Raw genomic sequence first — 18277 nt, forward strand, 5'->3', positions numbered from 1 at the left:
GAACCCTGGTTACTTTTATTGGAAAATGGTATATAGAAACCAGGATCTTGGTTCTGGGTGTGCTCGTTGCCCTTGGGGTTTCATTGCTTCTAGGCTCTATCAGCAGAAAGGGCTAGAGCTATCATCTTCTCAGTTTCATCATCTGTAGAATGGGGATAATGTATTTACTCCCTGGGGTTGTGTGAGGATTATATGAATTAATATATGTAAAATGCTTAAATATTGTGTGGCATATAGTAAACACATTTAAGTTGTAACTATTATTGTTTGGACAGAAATAGTCTATTTTAATTGCCACCAGTATAATACCATGTATGTTGGGGCACCATATACTTTTGAAAGGTAGCATCCTCTCTATTCCTTAATTATCTTCTTATAGCACTCATCAAAGTGGTTTATATCTAACTTCCTTTCTATATCCTCTTCTATTCAGCATTCATGGTATTTTTCTGTGTAAAGTTAAATTTGTCATTCATTTCTCTACCAGCTTTTTGTGAATTCAGAAAACATAAGATTTAAGTCCAAGATTTTTTATGCAGACTTTAAGTCTAGGAGGTATCCTGGACTTTGGCCTTCTTCAGATCATGGATCATAGCCTTATTAGAAGTTTGGGTCCCTGGCTTCTAGGGCATTGTTAGAACAATGAACGATGGATTTAATCATAATGATTGAGGAGTCCAGGAGTACAAGCTATATGTTAATTGTCGGCTGCTTCTTCTGTAATAAACGTGGTTACTTTGTGGTTATCACTGCTTGGAAGATCATTGATTTTTGTAAACCTTGAAATAGAGGTTGGGGGCTTCACTCGAAACACTTATGATAATGTTCTGACTATTGCTGTTATTAATATTGCGCAGCAAACAGCTACGGGTTCTGCCCAGTGGTAGTCAGCACTTCTGGGCAGAATCATGTGTTACTGGCATTTTAATTAGGCTTCAATGAACCCAGCTGCAACTGTGTTAGCAGTCTCTTAAACTATTTTTCACATTTGGGGTTTGATAAAATACAACATGTATTTCCCCCACTATTTTCCCTTTATGCTAAAAAAGAAAAAAAAAAAACCAACCAAAAAACAAAAACAGAAAACCCACATAAACCAAAACCACATACACACAAAGGTACATTAACTTGATATGGGGCTGCTCCTTTTTTTCACAGCTAGTAAGTTTTGAATTAGAATTAAAATATAAAATCGAACCAATAGCTGATGCCTAATCCTTCAAGTCATCTTAGCTATTTTACAATATATCCTGGCCCTTAAAAATAGAGCAAGCAACACTTTATTTGGCAAAAATATCTGAAAGCAAGAGTTTTATGCAAATTCCCAGGGCTCAAATGTATTCTTTTTCCTTATTTTAATTATCATAAGGCATTATAGATTTCAGGATTAGTGTTTGGAATTGCAGCCAAATATAAGGGGAGCTGGCCAAATCCACGTGGTCCAAAGTGAATGGAAGTCATTCAGCTACCTGAGGAACCTGTAAAGGGCAGGTGTCCCTATGGCTAACTGAAATCAGTAGCCAGACAACTGAGGTCAAAGTTACTGACCATTTACACTTAGCAATGACCAATGAGTTACTTTAATTTTTTGCCGAGGTTTCACTCTTTGCCTGCCATCAGAGACTTAGGCCCTGGTTTCTTCAGCAGTAACTGTTTTTGGGAATTAACCTCTATCCCACTCAGTCCTGATTTACTCTTTTTACAAAGGCGGACCACTTCTTCCTATAGGATATACCACCTATTAAGTCTCTGTTTCTTTTCATGAAGAAAGTGGTCCCAAATACTTTTCCTTGGCTCTTTTCTCCTAAGTTTGATACCTACCTATCCTTGTTCTGGCTGGGGGGTGCTGTGAACAGTAGAAGTACTTTTGGTGTTTGTAATTTGAGTAGAACACAGAAGAGACCAAGAATAGGCAGCGTTTGACATCCCAGTCTCTGACAGCCTGGAAAACAGATGGAGCTGAGCACCCTGCTGGGGGATGTTCAAGTGTGAGAGGCCACACGATCTGTGCACAGCTGGGCCGCCACAGTGGTTAACCTCCCACGGGGGAATTGGTGTGTGGTGGGCAGCATTAGTTACCAGGGGAAATGATTTGGCCATTTCTGGGGATTTGTTGTAAAATAGGGCTATGTATATAATACCTTTTATTGAGTTGCTCAACACACTTCATAGAACAAGAAACCTTCGTGCCAAGGAGCAGGTGTCTCTACTTTTCACCAACAGGAAAATAGATTAGGTTTGCTTTGGCCTCAGGGGCACGCAGAGAGTAGGAGGATATAAAAGAAAATGTGGCCCTTGTGACAACTTGGAACCTGTTAACTTCCAGACCTGGCTTGCTACTGGGTCTTTCTCTTTGGCCAGGTTATGAACTGGTCAAACTGCCCTCTTACATCAAGAGGCCACCAGCACCAGAAGCCCATCTACTTAGCTGTTTGGAGCCACCTCTTATCATCTATCCCGGATTCTCAGCTTTCCCGTGGCTTCAGTGTCTGCCTCTAGCCTCCTTAGAGATGCCTCTTCCCCTTCTGTACTTCATCATGGTGACCAGGTAGTGGCTTCTCCTGCCAGAGGGAGGGAAAAGAGACCTTGGCGCATTTCCCCCTTAATGAAATAGTGTTTTGTGGAAAGAGTTCTCCCTTCCAAGGCCCATAACGGAACCGTAGGCAAATTGTTCTAAGTATTATTTTGAGAGAGTTTTCCTATCACAGTATATGTCAGAAGTGATCAATTATAGGGCAGTGTTCTGGGATCACAGTTCGTCAGCTCAGGGGAAGGAAGAGCAGGCCACTCTGTCTCCTTGGCCAGATAGTGATGAATCAGCCCTGACCTGGCCAGACTCAGACTGCTGTGCAATACGGGTCATGACAGAGTAGGGAAAACCCAAGCCACAGTTGGAGATCTAAATCTCTGGTCCTAGATTTCCAGGGAACTGCTTCTTGTGCCTTCTCTACTCGAGAATGTAGAAGCTGCAGAGGCAGGTGGTAAAGTATGAGGGAGTAAGACAGGTTTCAGAGGCAGCAAATCTGAGTTCAAGATCAGTGTAAAATTAAAAACCTCTAATTTACAGAACTGTTGTAAAGATTAGAAATAACCTATGCATTGCCTAGCACAAGATAGTTGTTTGGTTAATAGGAGGAGCTTTGTAATGATTGAAAAACCACTGCTATACTAGTGACGACAGAGTATCACAGACCAAAGAGTTTAACTGATCCAGTTCTGTGTCCCTAGAGTCTGTTACAACAAAACAAAACAAAACAAAACAAAACAAAAACTTTCTTTAAAATATTTTTCTTCTCCTAAAACTAATACATGTTCAATGTCAAGTTGGTAAAATTCAGAAAATGAATTCCATGGTTTTTATTTTAGTGCATTTCCTTCTTCTGTTTATGTATTTAAATGAAATTCACTTTATGATCCAAATATGGTTTTATATCCTGTTTTTTTCACTTAATATTATAGTAAGAAAAGGCTTAAGTCTCTTTTTTATGTAACAAGAAATTACTGAAAATGTTCTTTACGATGGAACCATGCTTAATGTGCATGCTTACCCAACACAGAAGCAGATTCCTCGAAAAGTGTGAGAAGTCTTTGCTAAATGGAATGTTCAGTTTTATAACCAAAAGGAAGCACAAAACCAAAGATCATGTGTCTAGTGACTGGTAAGGCTAGGGGAAATGGCACCTTAGTGTGCCTTTAGCACATCTAAAAGAGTTTATTCTGACTTATGGAAAATTTCAAATGTACACACAAATACAGGGGCTAATACCCTGAGCCTACAGGTCTCCTCTAGCCCCAACTGTTATGAACCCAGGGCCAACCTTGTTTCACTTCTCCTCCCACTTACTGTGCCACCCACAAACCCCCTACATGATTTTGACATAGATCTCAGATACCATTTGTTTACCCCCGTGACATACTTTGGAGCCTGATTCCGTGTTGCTCTGTGTTGTCTGGTTCACGCTCACTGGTGATGTGTGAACAAGCCCAAACTTTAGAATCAGACCCGCTGGTGTTTAAATCCAAGCCATCAATTAGCTGCAACATAGAAGAAGCTGGGGCTGAGGTGCCTCAACTGCAAAGTGGAGCTAAGGCTTCCTAGAGTTATTGTAAGAATGAAAGGAGAAGACATATAAAAAGCCTCTACTGGTCTGCCAAAATTGGTAGGTGCTCTGCAAATGTCACCTTCCTCCCCTCATGTCCAGCCTCTTCCCCCACTCCTGAGAGCTCCTACCTAGGCCTTCTTGACCTCTGCCCAGTAGACTCCCTGGTGCTTGGACTTTGCCATCTTTGTCTATAACAGCAGGTCCCTGGTCTTCAAACTCCTCTACTGAGCATTTAAGCTGCCCTGTCTGTGAGCCAAGCTTGACAGAACTGGAAATTAACAGGGCCTCTGCCCCTCAGTAGCACACTGGCATGCACAGTCTAGTTGAGAACCCAGGTGTAGCCTGCATCACCTTTCCTCTTTCACTAGACTGAACTAATATGGTTTCTGGAATTATCTCTGTCTTTGGTAAGGGCTTACCTCCATTTTCCCACTGGGTTTGGAAGTGGGTCTCCTATTGTTGGAAGGCCTGGATCTTTGTGTTGGTTGATGGTTTTCGGCAGAATGACCTTGCTGGGGCATGAGCCATTAGAGGGGGGCATCTCCTGAAGTCTCTCTGGGTTGCAGGAATGAGGGTATGATTAAAATGGAAAGTGAAGCCAAGGCTGAAAGTTGCTGGTGGGATGAAGTGGATGAGGGCTGGGGTGGGCTCAGGTTGAGGAGTAGCAGTACTAGCACTTCCCTTTAGAAGGTTAATACTTTGGGGAGGGCCAGGCATGTAGAGGGCCCCCATTTAGTATGGGAGAGGAGCACAGGCTTGTGCAAGGGGACTGGGTATGACTGGCCCTTTGGGGAGGGCTGATGTTGGGTGGGTTGGGCCTTGACAGGGGTGTGTAGGTCTTTTTCTCTACAAATCTGGCTCTCCCTCTCTAGATGTGATAATGTGGGAGGTATTGCAGGCCTATGCTGTTTGTCTATCAGTGTACTTCCTCCTAATTTCAACTGTTAGACAGCTGGGACGCATGTGGTCCAGTTTCAAGGTACTGCATTAAAGAAGCATTGTCCAGTTCTCCTCTTGCTTTAAGACTCTTGCTAACATTTGAGAGTTTTCCAGTACACAGTTCACAGTAATTCTCTTTTTACATTCTCTGCCCTCTTCTCTAGCCCTTTCACATTTTCGGGAGCTTTCCCCTAACCCCCACTTCCCAACTCTCTAGCACATTTGCTTAGTGCCTGATGTCTTGTTCCGCGATCTCTCTCCTGCCTGCCCTGTTCCCTCCAGCACATGCCTCATGATTTGTCACACTGCCCACCCGCCAGCCAGTTTAGTTCTCTGTTTTTCCCTAGAGAACATATTAGTGTGGCTTTTGTCTTTCCTCAGATAATGGGGAAGGAAGAAGAAGCTAACCGAGAAATACTTTCAGGCTCTACTAACAAGGGAAGAAAAGACCTTTATTTTCTTCTATCACACAACTTTCACCTATGGTCTGGTGTCCTTCTGACTCCCACTCCCTCCTCACAGAACATGTCTGAATGAGATGCTTTGCTCTGCCAGTTGCCCATTTAGGGTAATGACTCCAGGGACTTTCTACCTGGGTCCACCCAGCCCCGCTGTGGCCCTAGTGTGGCTTTTGGCTGAGTCAAAGCAATTTATGAGAGACTTCTACTGAAGTGCTCTTAAAGAATCAGGAGATGGGGGTCCTGTCCTCCACAGGTCACTTATCTTGAGTTTTGATATCTGGGCTTCTGCACTAGTCTTTGTCCCTAAATCCCTATCTTTGGAAAGAGCCCACACCATAGTCTCTTGTTCTGCCTGTGGAATCCCAACAGGGTAACCAAAGCTTGGTGCCTGCTTCTTTTCTTGGTCTGGTTTTGATTTTTGTTTATTTTTAACAAATAAAAATTGGATATATTTAAGATATACAATGTGAGGCTTTGATATGTGTATACATTGTAAAGTGATTACCATAGTCAAACTAATTAACATATCTATCACCCCCCATAATTATCTTTTGTGTGTGTGTGTGTGTGTGTGTGTGTGTGTATGAAAGAACACATGAGATCTACTCTCTTTTAGCAAATTTCAAGTATATGATACATTATTATTAACTATAGTCACCATGCTGTACGTTAGATTCCCAGAACTTATTTATTTAAGGTCTTAGGTTGAGCTTTAAGCACTTTGCAAGACATGCCCACAGTAAATTTTCTATCGGAATTCCAGATAGCCATATTGTTGCCTTTGGGTTTAATGTGACAGGTAAAACATGTAATCCCAGTAACTGTGGTGGTATTTAGAGATGAAATAGCTAACAACAAACCCCTCTGGGGAAAAAAATTCTAAACAATTTGTAACTAAAACCAAACTACAGTGTTGAATATGGGTATCAGCTTTATCCTACACTTTGATTCTTAATACTGATCAGTCAACTCCCATATAATTGGAAGTTTGTGCCCTTTGATTAAAATTGGTCAACATCTCACCTTTTCTCCTAACTCCCCCAGCCTCTGTGCTACCATTTTACCCTCTGTTACTGTGAGTTCAATTTGTTTGTTTTTTAGATTCCACATATAGGTGAGATCATTGATATTTGTCTGTGTCTGGCTTATTTCACTTAGCATAATGTCCTCTAGGTTCATCCACCTTGTGATAAATGGCCGGATCTTTTTTTATGGCTGAATATGTATGTATGTATTAAATGTATATAAATGTGTATCTATGTATGGGTGTGTATATATACACATACATATGTAGATATGTGCATATATACATCTATGTATATATAATTGCCTATTCTTATCCATTCGTCTGACAGACACTTAAGCCGTTTCATATCTTGGCTATTGTAAATAATGCTGCAATGTACATGGGGGTGCAGCTATCCTTTTGAGGTGGTGATATGCTTTGGATGAATACCTAGAAGTCAGATAGCTAGATGGCTGGATGGCTGGATCACATGGCTGCCTGCTCCTTTGAGGCTGCCCTTGGCCTGCATTTCTGAGGCTGCTGGGCTCCTCCCTCTCTTTGGGCCATCCCTGCTCTTTCCTGTTGTCCTTCTCATGCCCACAGCTGGGCCTGCAGGTGGGTGTGAGTCTGCGTGTTGGGAGTGAGCAGCATCTGAGCACCTTAGGCATCTGCCCCTTCAGTGCTTTACTCACTGTTGTGCTGCGTCCGTCTTGGTTTCCTTCCTTCTCCAGATGCAAGGCCATTCTCATTTGCACTGTTCTTTTATTGTGGTTGATAGCTACTGTTTCTCAGGTGCCTATTTTGTGCCAGGTGGGTTCCCTCATATTGTCTTGTTTACTCTTCACAAAAACCCTAAGGGGTGGGTATTATAAACATTTTACCGATAAGAAAACTAAGGCTCAGAGAGGCTTAATAACTTCCCCAGTGTTTGTCCCTAAGTAATGGCAGAGCTGGGGCTCTAGCTAAAAAAAAAAAAAAAAAGAAAAAAAAAAGAATTCTTGGATCTTACCAAAAGAGATCCTAATTTGTAGGTTTGGTGTAGGGACCGGGAATATATGTATCTTTAACAATTGCACGGATTTAAAATCCATTGGTCCACTAGCTGTCCTTTGTATACCATTCTTTACTGAAATAAAGCTAATTATAGCCTTTGTAGTTCTTGCTTCTCTTACTACGTAGCAGAGCTCATTTACAAATGCCTCGTTGTATGTAAGATGTGTTAGACGTGTTTTGATTCTGTCCTCAGAGACCTCCATGGGGTATGTCTGTGCAGTCAGCCCCCTGTGGAAGCGGTAGGTTCAGAAAGCATACTCTCAAAATTTGGGGACCAGGTGAGACAACCTGTCCTGTGAAACAGAAACTCGAAAGGAAATAAAAGAGACTGCCACATGTTTGTTAAAATGCTGCCAATGGCCCTAGGATATTGTAAGAAAAGCCTAGATGTAGCATGTTAAGAAAGCCATGAACTACTCAGCTGCATTTCAGTTTGAGTAGTTGTTGAGATGCAATAATAGGAGGGAGTGTGATGTACGGGGCTCAGGAAAAAGCAAGCTGAGGAATAAGAAGTGTACCCAGCTGTATTTAGACAAGAATGTGTTCTATTTCAGGGCAGCCAGCCTCAGTTCTTGGTACAGAAACCTCCCTTGGGGGGGCACTTGAGTAGCTCAGTTGGTTAAGGTCATGATCCTAGGGTCCTGGGATGGAGCCCTGCATCGGGCTCCCTGCTCGGTGGGGAGCTTGCTTCTCCCCCTCCACCCCCACTCGCACATGCACACACACACTCTCCTTCTCAAATAAATAAATGAAAGAAACCTTCCTTGGAGGAGAGGAGCACTCTCTAAGACTATTAGACTATTTCTGGCAGACGCTATCCTTAACAATGAGCAGCTTCTTGTGATCTAAAGTCCAGCTCTTTAGGCAGCTGATCCATAGTGGATCCACTGGATGGCTAACCCAACCAGGAAACGGAAACCACTACAGATAGGGAGACTCAGTTCTCAAACCAGCCCAGCTCATTAGTTCGTTTGTGTTCTGCTTGATCGATTGCTCTTGCATGGCTTTGGATAGCGTGAGCGATTGCCCAGAGCATGAACCCCATTGCCTGAACCAACTGAAGCTGAATTTCTGAAGACCTAACTCTGAACCCACCATGGTTCCATCAAGTACTGATGCCTGTGAGATTCAATCTGGAATTACCTGCCAGATTTTCTTAGCTGAAAAAAAAAAAATCTTTGTCCAGGCTTAGGGGCTTCAGGGCTGGGCAGAGGGCTCTGGGACCTCTATTGCCAGGTGACCCTAGTCCCTAAACACTAACATTGGAGGCTTAATTTTTCTCTTAAGGAGCATATATTTGAAAAATGCTGTGTTTCACCTTAACCAAATGTAAAACTTGGTACCAATATATATACATAAATTAAAAAATGATTAACTTTGTGTATCCCGCACGGGTGGATAGGTAATTTGAATTACACCATGGGGAGATTGGGGTGAAGGGGAAGTGATCAGCTGCCTTGTGACTCAGTGGCAAAAAATGGGATTAGAATGACCATGTTTCTGACTTCTCATCCTGTGCTCAGTTCAATTAAATCTCAATTATTCCAAACAGTGTCTTACTCTGTCTATATTTTCCTTCCAATTTGTTCCTCAAGATTCTCTCCTTTTACTGCCTTGGATTTCGTTGTCTCATGAATTCCTTCGTGTCAGAGATCTTGGGATTTTATTTTGCATGTGGTAAAGAGGAGCTTACATGACGTCCTTGTTATGATCAGAGAAAGATAAGAAAGAGCTAAGAGATCTCACATGGGGCACCTCTAAGTAACAGACAGAGCAAACAATCCCTCCCCATCACCTCACCAAAAAAGATGTTCATTGGCTTTGCTGAGGTTGATTCTTTACAGAATGGAAGGTAATCTGTGTCAGCAAAAACCCCAGGAATCGTTCCACTGAGCTTTTGGTGAAACTTTATGAGGGCAGATGGTGGTGAGGGTGGTGAGTGAAAGGTGGTGACATTGGACCCCAGGCTAGGGACAGAAAGGACATCTTATGAATGAGGTTGAGGACACAAATTAAACCAACACACACACCCCAAAAACACTTTATAGTTGCTTAATATAATTTATTTAATAAATACATATAAATTACTCATCATTAATATAGAAATTAGTTTATAGTGCTACGTATGCCCCCGCCTTTTTAAAAGATTTTATTTGAGCGCGAGAGAGAGAGCATGAGCAGGGGGGCAGAGGGAGAAGCAGGTCTCCCACTGAGCAGGGAGTCCAATATGGGACTTGATCCCAGGACCCTGGGATCATGACCTGAGCTGAAGGCAGATGCTTAACCAACTGAGCCACCCAAGTGCCCTCTAATTCTGTCCTTAAAAGTTAGGTATCAAATCCTTCAATCTTCCTTTCTCTGGTGTTGCCTGCCTGCCCTGTTGATTTGCAATGAATGTCCCTTGTGGGCTCTGCCTTCCTGCCCACCTCTGCTGCTTGTGTCCGTTGCCACAGCACCTGGCCCTGGGGACCTGCCCACATGCTTGCTGATGGCTCTTCACGCAAAGGGTCAACAAAACTAAAACAAACTTTTGCTCCACTCTGAGTGCCCAGCTTATGATGTTATACATGCCTGACTGGTGACATTTTCCAGCTTAGAATACACATAGAAGTGCTATACCAAATGCGGGGTCTCCCATCTTTGAACTTATCCAAGACTCTAGAATTCTCTGGCCAAAACAGATAATATTTACTGGAAAAGCAGTGGATTCTGGCATGTCAGGGATTGCTTTGAAGTTTCCCCTTCTAAGAGAAGGACATCCTTTTATATATCACCATGGCTTCTACCGGGTACTTGCAGTTTTTGAAAACAAGCCTACAAAAGGCTTTTGCTATTAAGAAGTTACATGTGCCATGAAGTTGAAAAGTTGCCTGTCGGCTTGAAAACATTTTGTGCAAATGACTAGGGGAGGCAGAAGGAGAGGTGGTCAGGGAGGAATAAACACAGCTGGTTTTAATATTAGAAGCAGAGATAGGCATTTTGCTCTTTATTGTGGTACCTGCTTTGGGAATCAGATGGAACACATCCATAGTGTGTGTGTGGGGGGGTGTGTGTGGGTCTGGCTTGCAGGCGGGGAAGGTAGGCTAGGGGACTTGGCTCCCCTTCACCACAGCTCTGTGGTAACATCATCTTCCCCCGGCTCAGCCCCTCATGTCAGCACTCTTGGTTTTCACTAATTGTGAAAGTTCCTCTTTTTGCAGAAGGATCTACGTCTTCCTTGCCTCATAAAAATCATCCCGAATTTAAGCTGCAACTATAAAAAACCCCCCAGCAAACAAGAAACAGCCTTTCTGATCTAAGTTATGGGAAAGTGGACTTTTATTTTCTATTTAAAGAAATATGAGTCTTTGTAATGCATTAGTAATTCTAGTAAAAAGAGTTTGATATGGACTTGATTTCATAAAAGTAGGCCGTCCTTAAAATGCATATCCATTTCTGCTCAGAAGCATCACTTTCAGTTTTTATGAAAAGTAAAAACAAATTTGGAGTTGGCAGTGAAATCACTTGTCATTTTTAATGCAGTGATTTCTGCACCAAGTTTAAGGAAGAGGGAAAAATAATTTTTTTAACTAAGAGAGGCTCCCCAAATATACTAGATAGTGAGAATTTGGTATTTGTAGTCAAATATGGTACATTCGAGCAGAAATCTACTGTGCCTATACAAGGATAATCTCCACACCTTAAATATTCCTTTAGTATTCTCATTCCTATTGTACTTTTCCAGTAGACTCTTTTTTAGTTAAAGCATTTATCTATGGTACCTCAGTGCAAAGGTTCTGCCCAATTTTAGAGCCATTCAAGTAGTCCCTGAGCGTCTTGAAGCTTTGCTATACGAGCCATTTAAGTGAAAGAGTTGTTGGTTCTAGATTCTTGATCACCTCCTCACCCTGTGCCAGACAGACTATGTTCCTGCAGAGGAACCCACAGGCCATCATTTCCCTCAGTTTGTAGCATTAACACTCACTTTGGTGGAATGATACACAAACCTTCAAATGTTATGGAGAAATTAGAAATTACTGTTCACGCGCAATAGGATGGTTTTCAAGGATTCACTCTCTGTCTTCTCTGCATATTGAACTCTCCTACATACTGAAATTGTGATGCCCCTTGTAAAGACTGATTTGCCTGCAACTGTTCCGCAGACGAGCCACACACAGCTACTGTTGTAGTGTGGAGTTGTCCACACTAAGAAGGAGTCTACATCTCACACGAGTTGTTTTACTGGTTCAAATGGAAAACCTATTTCTTTGAGGGTTCATTTATTTGTCCTAACATTTATATGTGGTAGATCCTCAGGAGAGGATCAGGAATATTTTTTTTTCTTTGCCTATGACAGCCACTTACCAAAAGACTCACTCTCAGAAAGGCATTTGTATGGGTGTCCCCAAACTCCTCCCCCTCTCTCCTCGGGTTAGCTCAGAACCAGTAGCTAGTTATCCACACAGTTCAATTGGCATATTCAGGCCACTGGTCGCCAGCTGACCCGGTCAAGAGAACGTGGCTGAGTTAGTTCAACGTCAGTGTGTGGCCTGGGAAAAGCAGACACCGAGGGAAGGCAAGTAACCCACACAGCAGCCCTATTTAAGCCTCAGGGCCCACCACCACCAAGCCTTCACGGAGGGAACCAAATGACCACAGACTCTGTCTGGTTAGGTAAAAACTGGAAGAAAACAAAGATACACTAATCAGTTTGTCCTGAGAATAGGAGCTTGGTCCTTCTTGAAAGCTTTTTGAGAACCACGATTGAGATTTTGGACAGCCTGCAGTGGAAGTCACATTTGACCACCTCCAGACTTGAGGCTGTTATTTTTGTGAAAGTCTATTTTAACCAGAGGAAATCCTGTTTCCCCAGCAGCACTGGCAACAGCCCTGAGATGCACAGTCGTCTCAGGAGTCTTGTGAGGATACGGGCTCTCTTTAATCTCAGAATAAAAATATTTGATGTTTACAAGGTGTATTAGTGTAATTGGAATGTGTCTGCCTGTCTGCTGGCCTTCCTTCCACGGGGGGACCTCCTAATTAAAGAGCATCGTGTTCATGTGGCAGCCTGTTTTCCTTCATAGCTGCTGGTGAGCAGTTAGGGCAGGACCGTTACCCTGGGCTCTTGAGAGCTCATCCCGGCAGACAGCTGCCGCCAGAACAAAGGGGAGGCTGCACGCCACTTGCGTTCTCCCGAGTGGGAAATGAGACAGGGCCAGCTCAGGGTCTAAGGGATGCCTATCATCCCAGACAAACTGCCAGTGTGTGCTGGGGAAATACACCTTGATAAAAACACAGGAAGACCAAAAAAGGATTTCCCCTTTCTTTAAGTGAAAGACAGGGCAGAGTGGGGGTGCAGGGAAGAAATAAAGAAATATCCACCGATATCCCTTTGTGCCTTTCGAATTTGACATTAGATATGAAAATGAGATTTCTAATGCTTCAGGACATTTCTAGTCAGAACCTAGGACAGGCGCGGGAGCACTAAGAAATCACATTTCCTAAGCTTGGGGCTGTGTTTATTCCTACTCTCTCCTGTAACCAAGCCCTGAACCTCTAAAGGTGCCTGGCAAATAGTAGGTACTCAATTAATATGTTTTAAATGAATGATTCTCACTGCAGAGTTTCTCTCCTCCCCAACCAGGCTGGAAGTCCCCAGCAGGGTGTTTGCCCATGTGATCAAGTGGGTCTGTCAACCACAGCCCCCCTGTGACCTCTGGCTGTTCCAATCGGCCCCAGCCCCTATTGTTGCCTGGGGGTACCTGGTGGCTGCCGCTGACCTGAGGAGAACTCTGAGCTGCGTCAATGTGCCTGCTTCCCTCCTCTCTCATCTCTCCCAGTGCTCTGGGCTCCCGGCCCTGGCCTGCCCACAGTGTCCCCGGCCTCTCAACTTGTTCACCCCTATCTCTGAGTGCTGTCTTCCTGGAAGCCCAAACCACCTATGGAGGCAGGCAGGGAAATGTCTTCAGATCTCTTTTCTTTTTCGCTCAAGACTTAAGGATTCTGGTCCCAAAAATCTCTCTTGAAACTAAAAACGTCTTTATGTCCGTGTTTTTCAGCTCTGATTAAGTGAATGTGTCTGCCCAGTCCCCTCCCCTCAGATACTTTGATTCAGTGGATCTGAAGTAGAATCTGGGGGTTTGTATTTTTCCAAGGCTTGCAGGCGATTCTGGGGCACATACAGTGTTGTGAAGGACCCTGCCTCAGGTTGTCCACTCAGGTAAGTGGAAACGGGGGAGGTCATCAGTTTGGGCTCAGCCATGATACTCTGCTAGAAAACGCCATCTTCAGGGAAGTAAGGAAAATGTTTTAATTTATTTGAGCAGCACCATATTCAGATAAAGAGACAAGTAATGCTTTTTCATTTGTCATCCTAACCCCAGGGTAGAAACTGTAGTGGAAGTACTGAGCCCCTGTCACTGGAAGTACCCAGGAGAGGCTGAATGATTATCCATATGGGAAGCTGCGGAAGGACTAACTGCATGTGGTTACACTAACTCTAAGATACTGTGATTTGATTCATTGCTCTAAGACACATTTATTGGATCCCCGTTGTGTATTTTGCAGGTTAAAATCGTTACATGTGCTCCCTACCTCAGAGAGTGCACAGACTCTAGAAAGGTGGTTCTATAGTGCATTCTCCATTGATTCATTCATTCACTTTGCCAGACACCGGTTCAGTCTTTACGTCCTCAGGCCCAGGCACTGTGCTAAGCTCCAGGGCTATGATGATGATGAACGCCAAGTGTCCCTGCCCTCACGTAGCTCACATTCTGTCAGGGGAGATAGACAGCCAACAGACAGCCACTCACCTGAGAAGGTAGAAAATGGAAATGTCCTGTGAGAATCTGGGGTAAAATGCCCTCAAGAGTTCAGAGAAAAGATAATAGCTATACAGACAAAAATAGTAAAATTCACATGTTGAATAAAACCCTTAGTTTTTCTAATGGCATTTTAAAAATAGCTTTTATATTATTAGAGCAGTTCACAGCAAAACTGAGCTGAAGGTAGAGATTTCCCTGAAATCGCCGGATCCCACACAGGCAGAGCTTCCCCATTATCAACAGCCCCCTCTGTTGCTTCCCTCCTCTCTCACCTCTGTAGAAGGCTAAGATAACCTGATGGGCTGTGTTTGTGTCCCTGCTGCTTGGGGGGGGCATGCGCCTGGTTTTAGGTAGAAGTGAGTTCACTGGCGAGATGGGGGCGGAGACTCTGTCTTCATTTTTTTTGTATCACTTCAGTCTTGAGAACAGATTTTTACGCATGGTTTATGGAACTGAAATGGATTGAAATAACATGTCAGCTGATCAATAACATGTCACCTAAAAAAGGCTCAGAGGAACAAGCTACCTGACAATTAGACAGCATTTTCTATCTGAGAGTTGGTTCAACAACCACAAATTTGAAGTGTGTCAAAGCAACAGTGTTGTGATTCATTTGGGTAACACTGTCTTTCCTGGAATGAAAGGATTCCTTTTCATATAGAAATTGAAAAAGAAATATGCTCTTATTTTGAACTTCTAGTTGAGACAGCTTTATAAATAAGAACAGTTCCAAGTCACAGAAATGTTTTCCCGGTCTGCTATCTGCAAGGGGGTAGAGGGAAGAAAATAAAGTCTTAAGGACCAGTCAAATGTTTCCTTGGGTACAACTCACCTGCGCCCCCAGGTCCCCCCTAACCTCTGCTCATACTACTTAGAATGCACGTCAATTGGCTGCCGCTTCATTGTCTTTATTGATCAACTGATGTTTAAAGCTTTACTCTATTATTGCATACTACATATCAAACCTATATTTAAATGCTTGTTAACAAGAAGGCAGAATGTATACCTGGCCCTCTTAGTAGGTTGTAAATGTTTGCGAGCAAGAATCTCTCTCTTCGGGGATGCCTGGTTGGCTCAGTTGGTTAAGCATCTGCCTTCCGCTCAGGTCATGATCTCAGGGTCCTGGAATCGAGCCCCATTTCAGGCTCGCTGCTCAGCAGGGAGTCTGCTTGTTCCTCTCCCTCTGTCCTTTCTCCCGTCTCTCCTCCACCCAGCTCATGCTTGCTCTCAAATAAATAAAATCTTAAGAAAAAAAGAAAAGAATCTCTCTCTTCAGTTTAGTATTTTTTAGAAATTTGCCATCCACCACCATGTAGTACAAAGTGTAACGTGACATTTCATTTCTTAATGAATACCAATTGTTTTGAGCAAGTGGCTTTTTGTAGATAATCTGAATGTCCAGCACTAATTTTCTGATTAGTAGGAAAACTCTATGAAAACTACCTTAGATTCGTAGGTGGGATTTGACATACATGAAATGTTGAAGAAACAAAGAAAAAAAATGTCCCAAGTGTAAGGATTTGTGGATCCTTGTGATTCTGTTCTTATTTATGATTTTTTTTTCTCCCTAGGGAGGTGTGATTACCATTTTCTCTTACTATGAGGTTTGGGACATTGTCAAGATATGAATGTAAACTTTCAGTTTAAGAACATACTTTGAAACACATTCAGTTATTTTAAGATTTACTTGCTTTTTCCTTGAAATAGAGTTCTGGATTTTCTGACACTTCCCTTTAGAAGTGAGGTTTCTTTGAATAATTGGGGCCTTGAGAAAAGTTACAACACCACTGTCTTCAGTCCATCCACAAGACTGTCTTTGCACGCAAACACCCATTGACGTCAGTACAACTTGGGTGAAGTTCTTTTTTTTTTTTTTTTTTTTTTTTAATCTCTGTCACTGGGAACTGGGGAGTGGAGGTAGTGGGGTGAGGTGCCTGGGACTGTGTCTGAGTGCTGGGATGAGATGACTGTGATGCAATTTGGAATGTTACGCTTTTCTAATAAAATTGGGCCTTGTGCTGTTTTCCCACAGGACAAGAAAAAAAATATACTCAGAATGACATTTATTCCAGGAACTTTAAAAATTCTTCCACCATGTTTGATAGACTGGTGGCTGTTTTATGGTTTATGAGGACTGGCCAGTGTTAAAGGATTTGGCATTTGATTTTGGAAGATTATAACTCTGAGCTGAATTTATCAGACTCTCTGGGTCTGTTCTCCCAGTGGAGATCATTTGCCTTCTCTTTAGAGCTGATGCTTCAACGTAGGAGATGATGTGTTCAAGCACATACATCTTAAGTTGATGCTAACTAATTTCATCTGAAATACAAATAATTCATTATTTTTATCCAACATTTCCCAGTCTTCCATTTTTGTTGTGACTTGTGAATTCACTCCTAAAACTTTCTGTCCTACTACACTTGAGCAAATAATCACCTGTCTTTAGGCACTATGTATCCAGAATTATTCTGTTTGATTAGTGCATTTTTCCTGTGTGCCAATGAGCCTGTATCAAAAAGTTTAATTTTTAAGATTTTTTTAAAAAAGATTTTACTTATTTATTTGAGAGAGAAAGAGAAAGAGCGTGAGTGAGCACAAGCAGGGGGAGCAGTAGGGGGAGAGGGAGAAGCAGGCTTCCCACTGAGCAGGGAGCCCAATGTGGGGCTCCATCCTAGGACCCCGGGATCATGACTTGAGCAGTTGGTGAGAGAAGACATAAACATGGAGCATTTTTGAGAAAAAATAAAGTAGTTTAAAATCTCAGTTTAAGTACAGTTGGGTGGAGGAGGTAGGACTTTAGCAGATTTTGAAGGTTTCACCTAAGATGCATAAACTATCAGACAACAGAGGATGGGAAATTTTAAAAAATTAATTATGGGTTTTTCGAGGTCGACCATAGAGTCATGTGTAGACAAAGTTTCAAGTTGAGCTATGTCTTCTTAGATATAGCTTCTTATGTCTTCTTATGTCATGTGCCTGTGAATTCTTATTAGACTATGTTCCTTTTATTTATAGCTCCCATTTGTTTGTGCTCATAAGGTTGTTACTAATACTGACAAGATTTGTGGGTACACTTTGAAAAGAACCTTTCCTAAATTGTTTAAGTTCTTTAGCTAGTTTTAAAGGGAAACTGAACAAAAAAAGTGTAACCAAATACCGTGAAACCCCTAAATTTCTTAACCTTAGGCCAGGTGTCCATTGTGAATCTTATTAATTCTAATCATTTTCAGCTTCATTTGAATTAAGTAACATGAAGATTTTTCTTATCCTTATTCATTTGATATGAGTTTTACATAGTTGACCAATCAATCAACTAATGAGTATTTACTAGACATCGATTATGCGCACAGAATTTTCTCATATCTATAATTAAAGTTCCGCCTTTTAGTGCTTAAAATTTTAGCAGCAAAAAATACAAGATTGAATGTATTAAAGTGTTGGTTGGACGTGTGATGCCAAGTGTTAGAGAAGTCCAGGAAAGATAAAAACAAAAAAACCCCCAAAAAACCAAAATCACCTTGAGTAATCAGAGATTGAGATAACCAGTGAGAAAGGAAGGCCTTGCCCTGAGTTGGACCGGTAGGGAAAGCCCTGAGGCAGAACAGTGGGATATTGAAGTAGTGAAGGGATTAGAACTGATAAAGTGTTTTCCAAACAATTCTTACTTTCCTTGTTTGAATGTGCAACAGGGAGAGTCCTGAAATAGTTTTATTTAACACTGTTGGGCAAAGTCTGCTCTTTTTCTGTACATACACACACACCCCCTCCACTCCAAGCACCCCCCCACCACACACACATCACACACAAATGCACATAAATATGTATCTACATAAAGTTCTCATTAATTCCCTTGATTATCTTCGTTGTTGATAATAAGGAATACGTTACCTTTGATATAACTGGCAGAAAACT

This window comes from Zalophus californianus, chromosome 7, assembly GCF_009762305.2.
Source record: "Zalophus californianus isolate mZalCal1 chromosome 7, mZalCal1.pri.v2, whole genome shotgun sequence".
Classification (NCBI taxonomy): domain Eukaryota; kingdom Metazoa; phylum Chordata; class Mammalia; order Carnivora; family Otariidae; genus Zalophus; species Zalophus californianus.